We start from the raw sequence: 7,817 nt of genomic DNA, 5'->3' as shown, positions 1-7,817 counted from the left end.
CTCCATCACAGTGAGGGGGTGTTTGGAGTCACTGTGATGGATGTTTGTGTTGGGGTCGGGTGTCCTGTGTTCTTTTCTTTTTTGCTGTGTTTTGTGTGACTGCTGAAATTTCGCTCGGTGTTGTGCCGAGTGACAATAAAGTGTTGTTATGTTATGTTATGTTATGTTATCCACATTAAACTGCATCTGCCATGCATCCGCCCACTCACACAACCTGTCCAAGTCACCCTGCAACCTCATAGCATCTTCCTCACAGTTCACACTACCACCCAGCTTTTTATCATCTGAACTGGATTCTGTGAAACTGAATAATTCAATGTTCATACCTTTGAGTTGTAGACTAGGGTGCTCAGTAAAGAACAAACGCAAACTTCCCTTCTCTGGGGAAAAGATTGGGACTATTCACCATATCTCTGCCCTTCCTGACTTAATAATCCTCAGCCACCTCCTCTCCAGTGAAGTCGCAGTACCAACCCATCCATCCTCTCCTAAAACTCCCCCTCTACTCCCAGCTCCCCTCCCCCTCTACTCCCAGCTTCCCTCCCCCTCTACTCCCAGCTCCCCTCCCCCTCTACTCCCAGCTCCCCTCCCCCTCTACTCCCAGCTCCCCTCCCCCTCTACTCCCAGCTCCCCTCCCCCTCTACTCCCAGCTCCCCTCCCCCTCTACTCCCAGCTCCCCTCCCCCTCTACTCCCAGCTCCCCTCCCCCTCTACTCCCAGCTCCCCTCCACTCCCAGCTCTGTTCCCCACCTACCTTGGTTTCCTTTCTCATCAGATTGCATCAGACGCAGCCCTTTGTTGCCTCCAGCCTTCATCTCCCAGCCTCTGCTCTGTTTCCACCCTTCCCTCCCCTTCCTTCCCTCCCCTTCCTTCACCCCCTCATCTCCTGGGTCCACCTATGGCTTGCCCCAGCCCTCCCTCCACTGGCCATCTCCACTTCTACTCTTTCAGTCCAGATGAGGAGCAGCTGTGATCAGACAACTGAATCATCCTACCACAACCAGAGATCAGTGCTGAACAATTATCTACCTCTTTGGTGACCCTCGGACTATCCTTGATTGGACTTTGCTGGCTTTACCTTGCACTAAACGTTATTCCCTTGTATTGTTTTGTAAATGTACTGTAATACACTGTACACTGTATGGCCCAGATTGTATTCATGTATTTTCTTTCTGCTCGCAATAAAAGCTTTTCACTTAATAATAAACTAAACTGATTAACTGAACTGAAAGCCGACCCGAGACGTTGCCTGTCCATTCCCCCCACGGACGCTGCCTGACCCCCTGAGATGCACCAGCATTCTATTGTGCAACAGAATTCAAATTCCGACTCCTTATCTCTGTATCATGTGGATGGTTGGATCCCTCCCCCTCCACACATTCCACCACTATCAATGTAAAACCACGGAGAGCATCAGCAAACCGTCAGCAAACAAAGGGTTTTATTGCCAAGCCTGGGCAGCACAGTGCCCGAGCTCCTTGGATCTCTGTGGGTTTCAGGCCTGTGCTGGCTGAGCTCTAGCTGGGTCTTCATACTCAATCCTGCCATCGTGGAACATCTTCATCACCGTCCCGTTCCTGCTCTGATCCAGGACCAGCTCCAAGAATCCCTCTGCAATCTGGCAAGGCCTGGATCAACAAAGAGGATTGCCAAACATTTGGTCAGGTGAGAATGTCCCCGTCAACCCTACAGGTCAAGGCTGCTCATCAGCCTGGAGATGGTCCAGATCCGACCTTCAGCACTTGGGGTCAACTCCAGCCCGTTGGAACCCATTCTGTCACCAGCGGAGAAGGGAACTCATCCAGTACAACGCCAAAAGATGCAAAATGCTGCAGTAACTCAGCGGGCCAGGCAGCATCTCTGGAGAGAAGGAATGGGTGACGCTTTGTGTCGAGACCCTTCTTCAGACTGAGAGTCAGGAGAGAGGGAAACTAGAGATATGGAGGGGTAAGGTGTGAAAACGACAGATCAAAGCAGACGATGCTCAAGGAAATGTGGAATGGTTCATTGTTAGCTGAGGGGGGGGGGGGGGGGGGAGGGGGGGGTTGACAAATTGGCGTAAAATCAATAAAATTAATCAGGACAGTGAAACGAGTTGGAGAACTAGGGACAGAGAGAGAAGGAAAGTAAGGGTTACTTGAAGTTAGAGAAGTGAATGTTCACACGCCAGCCTGGTGACCACTCCATATGAATGTCAGGGAGGGGATGAGAATCCTCCAGCCTCCACACCGGTTTCCATACTCACCGCAGAAGTGTCCCCAACATTCCAATCAAATTATCCATGACCTTGCTTCCACCTCCTTCCAGACCCCTCACAAGCCGAGTGTCAACCAGAGAGGGGCACATTGCGTTTACCCGAACACCATGATTCTTCATGCAGTCCAGCTGAAACCAGAGGTCCTGCACTGTCACAAATGCTCTGCTACTAAAGGGTGACAACGTGAAAGCAGAAGGCTGTCTGGCCACATGCCCACTCTATCAGTCAACAGAAATCATAATTCCTCACAACACAGGAAGCTATTTGGTCCATCAAACCTATGCTGGTTCTCAGAGCAACACCATCAATCACATTTCCACACATCTCCCTGTAGTCCAAACCCCTCGAATGAATACAAGAAAAATAAAGATCAGTTGGAAGTTTGGGTGGGGAAATGTCCGGATTGTAATCCAGAAGTGTGAGGTGTTGCAAAGTCAAATGCAAGAGCAAAGTATACCACAAAATGGCGGGAGTCATCGAATCATACAGCATGGAAACAGGCCCTTCTATCTGTCCTTCACCCCTTCCATCTCCCCTCCCCTCCCCCACTACTCCCAGCTCCACCCTCTACTCCCAGCTCGCCTCCTCCTCTACTCCCAGATCCCCCCTCTACTCCCTGCTCCCCTCCCCCCACACCCACACAGCCAGGCGCACACACTCACACCCACACCCACACCCACACCCACACCCACACCCACACCCACAGCTACACCCACATTCACACACACACCCACACCCACACCCACAGCTACACCCACACCCACAGCTACACCCACACCCACACAGCCAGGCGCACACACTCACACCCACACCCACACCCACAGCTACACCCACATTCACACACACACACACTCACACCCACACAGTTTTAATTTGCTGATGCCAAAGCTGTTTTGTACTTTTGATGTCGAGGCTCTAAGGTCAGATTCTGTTCATTGTTAGTATTGCTGGGTGAGGGAGTCCTCACCAAACTCCCATACCTCCTCCTCCCTCAGTTTTGGAGTTTATTGCATGGCCAGAGCTTTCCCAGAAGTGTTGACTCCCATTGCTCACCGACCAGCAGCAGAAGCTGGGGGTAGGGGGGGGGGGGGGGGGGGGGGGGAGGGGTTCACGTACTGTAATACTTACAGAGAGGGCTTGTGTGTGTCCCACCACTCCACACTTGGTGGCCGTGTAAACTGGACCACCTTCCATCGGGTAAAATGCTGTTTGGTGCAGGACAGAGAGAGATTCAGGTACAGCCTGGATTGTAACACTCCCAGCACCCAGTCAACCCCAGCACTGAGGGCCACCAATGACAGTGAGCCTCAACCACAAGGAGCTGCCAACAAGCAGTGACACAGTTTGTGGGCACCACCCCTGTGCAGTGCCACCAGGCACGACCCCAACACTGGCACCAGATACAACTCTGGACACCAACACTGGCCACAAACAGAACAAATGAGACTCAGATGCTGGAATCTAGAAATAAATCCTTGACTTCCTGACGGCAAACATTAAGGGTGGGCAACGAAACATCCTCGACAATAATTTCCAACACTGATGCCACGCAAAGCTGTGTTCTCAGCCCCTTGCTATACATTTACTACGATGCAGCCAAATTTAACTCCGTCCATTTACAGATAACACCACCACAGTGGGTTGGACCTCAATCAATGATAAGATGGAGTAGAGGAAGCAGATAGAGAAGTTAGTACCATGGTGTCAAGACAATGTCAGCAGAATGAACGAGCTGGTAGTCAACCTCAGGAAGCGGGGTGGTGTGCCTATCCCAGTCAGTGTCAACATTGGAGATGGTCAAAACATCAACGTTCCAGGTGTAAATATTAATAATTTGTCATGGTTTAACCACATTGACACCAATTGCAAAGAAAGTACATCAACACCTCCACTTTCTCATAAGGCTTAGTATGGGTGTTAGGGGTTATGGGGAGAGGGCAGGAGAATGAGGTTGAGAGGGAAAGATAGATCAGCCATGATTGAAGGTGGAGTAGACTTGATGGGCTGAATGGCCTAATTCTGCTCCTTTAACTTATGAAGGCTAAGGATATTCAGCATGTCTTCAATGACTTTTCCCAGTATTAATGATGCACCAAAGCAAGCACCCGATCAAGATGCATCACAGCCTGGTATGGCAATAGGTCTGCAGCCCACTCCATCACACAGACCAGACTCCCCAACATTGACTCCATCTGCACGCTGCCTCAGGAAAGTAACATAATTAAGGACCATACACACTCTGGTCATTCTCTCTTCTCCCCTCTCCCATCAAGCAGAAGATGCAAAAACTTGAAAGCACATACCACCAGGTTCAGGAACACTCTTGCCTGCTGTTTGGAGATTCCTGAAAGGACCTCTTTTATGGAAGGGATGAATTCATGATCTTTCAATCTACCTCTTTGCTGCTCTTGCACTTTTTTCCTTGCACCTTCTCTGATATTCTGCACTATTTCTTATCTCTGTTGCTCTACTGATATACTCATGTATAGTATGATTGGCCTGGATAACATACAATACAAAGTTTTTCACAGGGTGGTAAAGGTGCGGGTGAATCTCTGCCTGACCTGGAAGGGCCGCCCTGGATTCTGGATGGAGGGGCGGGAGAATTGCACCTCCTTTGGTTGCAGGGATGGGGAGGGTATGGCCAGGGGCAAGAGGACCAGGGAAAGGGCAGTCACAGAGGAAAGCAGGAAGTGAGGGAAGAGGATTGGGCACAATATGTAGCATCAAAACTGGCATTAGAGCAGTGGGGAGTGATGCCAGACGCCAGCAGTCAAGGACAAGGAGGAGGATGAGGGCGGTCAAAGGCAGTCGAGGCCATGGGCGCCGGCAGTCACGAATGGGTCGGCGGTGGGTGCCCAAGGACGGGCACGCTGCCAAGAACAAAGGGGGACCCAGCGTGGGGGACCACCGAGAGGGAGAAGGGGGACCCAGCATGGGGGGGGGGGACCACTGAGTGGGAGAACAAAGGGGGATCCAGCGTGCGGGGACCACTGAGAGGGAGAAGGGAGACCCAGCGTGGGGGGACCACCGAGAGGGAGAACAAAGGGGGACCCAGCATGGGGGGACCACCGAGAGGGAGAAGGGGGACCCAGCGTGGGGGAACCACTGAGAGGGAGAAGGGAGACCCAGCGTGGGGGGACTGCCGAGTGGGAGAAGGGAGACCCAGCATGGGGGGACCACCGAGGGGGAGAACAAAGGGGGATCCAGCGTGTGGGGACCACTGAGAGGGAGAAGGGAGACCCAGCGTGGGGGGACCACCGAGAGGGAGAAGGGAGACCCAGCGTGGGGGGACTGCCGAGTGGGAGAAGGGAGACCCAGCGTGGGGGGACTGCCGAGTGGGAGAAGGGAGACCCAGCGTGGGGGGACTGCTGAGTGGGAGAAGGGGGACCCAGCATGGGGGAATCACTGAGAAGGAGAAGGGAGACCCAGCGTGGGGGGACTGCCGAGGGGAGAAGGGGGACCCAGCGTGGGGGGACCACCGAGGGGGAGAAGGGGGACCCAGCGTGGGGGGACCACCGAGGGGGAGAAGGGGGACCCCAGCATGGGGGGGACCGCCGAGGGGGAGAAGGGGGACCCAGCGTGGGGGGACCACCGAGGGGGAGAAGGGGGGACCCAGCGTGGGGGGGACCACCGAGGGGGAGAAGGGGGACCCAGCATGGGGGGACCACCGAGGGGGAGAAGGGGGACCTGGCATGCGGGGACCGCCGAGAGGGAGAACAAAGGGGGATCCGATGTGGGGGGAGCCTGGTGTGTGGGCTGCATGGAAAACAAAGGGGGATCCGATGTGGGGGGAGCCTGGTGTGTGGGCTGCATGGAAAACAAAGGGGGATCCGATGTGGGGGGAGCCTGGTGTGTGGGGCTGCATGGAAAACAAAGGGGATCCGATGTGGGGGGAGCCTGTGTGTGGGGCTGCATGGAAAACAAAGGGGGATCCGATGTGGGGGGAGCCTGGTGTGTGGGGCTGCATGGAAAACAAAGGGGGATCCGATGTGGGGGGAGCCTGGTGTGTGGGGCTGCATGGAAAAACAAAGGGGGATCCGATGTGGGGGGAGCCTGGTGTGTGGGGCTGCATGGAAACAAAGAATCTCAGTGTGACAATGTCACATGTGATAATAAAGTTCCGTTCATTCGTTCAACACCACCACTCCACACATCTCCTGCACCAACACTGAGCTCCGATGCCACTGATAAACAATCGTTCCTGCGGTATGTACCTGCCAGTGAAGACATGTTGACGATCACTCCTCCTGACGCTCCCTTCTCCTTGCTCATGTACTGCAGGGCCAGCTGGCTTCCCCTGATCAGGCCGACCTGAAATACGTGCTGTAATCAGTGGACCACACATATATAATCTGTATCTGCTCAGATCTGCTCTACATACTGATAATCATCATGGGCCATAAAGGTATGGTAGACACAATGAATGGTATGGTGCCAGTGAGCACCGAGGACCCCAAGACCTTGGTGTGCCAGTCCCAGGATCCCTGAGATTGCAGCACAAGTAATACTAGGAATGCTCCACCACAAGGGATACAAGTAATAAGGTCGCAAAGGCAGCATTTGGGATTCATTAGCCAGGGCAAAGAACGTGACCCGTGAAATTATTATACAACTTTATAAAACAGTGGGAATACTCGGTACACTTTTGGTCACCACACTCTGGGAAAGATGTGGTCGCACCTCACAGGATGCAGGTGCCATCCACCAAGATCAACCTGTGTTTCAGCCACAAGGGGAGCAGTGATAGGCTTGTGTTTCCCATTGGAGCATGAGAGCTGAGGAAGATCTTTTTTCAGCTGAGGGTGTTTTGAAAGAGGAACAAACAGCCCGAGTGGAGGCAGGGACTCTCACAAACATCTGAGAGGTGGCTGTATGAGTGCTTGGAATCGTCAAGGTACGAAGACGACAGAGCAAGTTTATTACCCTGCAGCGTTAGAGGTTGAGGGAAGACCTGAGAGACGTTTATAAATGTATTAAGAGGCATAGATAGGGTAGAGAGTCAGAACCTTATCCCAGGGAGAAAATGTCAAAGACTAGAGGGTATCGATTTAAGGTGAGAGGGGCAAAGTTTACTGGAGATGTGCAGGGCAAGTTTTTTTTACACAGAGGGTGGTGAGTATCTGGAACATGCTGCCAGGGTGGTGGTGGTGGTGGTGGAGCAGATACGATAGGGATATTCAAGAGTCTATTAGAGAGATATGGATCACGTGCAGGCAGGGAGATTAATTTAACCTGGCATCACGATCAACACGGACATTGTGGGCCAGAGGGTTGTTTCCATATTGTATCGCTCTGTGTTCCAAGTGCTGTCAATGGGATGAATACAGAGGAGCACAATGGAGGCATGATCCACAGTGGGTCAAAGGGCCTTACTCTGTGCTGGAGGACATTCTTGTTACCAGGTGAACCAGGTTAAAGACTGGACTTCAGTCATCGCCACTATGTCCATGCTCACCAGGTTTACAGTGACACACTTTTCCAGTTCCTTTCATCAAAGATGCCAGCGTTGTTACACACAATGTCCAACCTCTGAAATTTTTCCATGGTTTGATGAAACA

General features: G+C 52.7%; 1 pseudogene across 1 annotated transcript; it reads right to left on the bottom strand.

Moving 5' to 3' along the window:
- Window positions 1-1,422: 1,422 nt before the first annotated feature.
- On the bottom strand, window positions 1,423-7,812 carry LOC144599780 (15-hydroxyprostaglandin dehydrogenase [NAD(+)]-like; annotated as a pseudogene). The gene is made up of 5 exons (XR_013548039.1): window positions 7,715-7,812; window positions 6,474-6,570; window positions 3,385-3,461; window positions 2,245-2,384; window positions 1,423-1,627 (listed from the first exon to the last, which is right to left on the bottom strand). The product of XR_013548039.1 is annotated as a 15-hydroxyprostaglandin dehydrogenase [NAD(+)]-like (transcript).
- Window positions 7,813-7,817: the final 5 nt, after the last annotated feature.

Source organism: Rhinoraja longicauda, chromosome 14 (genome assembly GCF_053455715.1).
Source record: "Rhinoraja longicauda isolate Sanriku21f chromosome 14, sRhiLon1.1, whole genome shotgun sequence".
NCBI lineage: Eukaryota > Metazoa > Chordata > Chondrichthyes > Rajiformes > Arhynchobatidae > Rhinoraja > Rhinoraja longicauda.
Note: the sequence above shows the minus strand (reverse complement) of the source record. Positions and strands in the feature narration are given on the sequence as shown.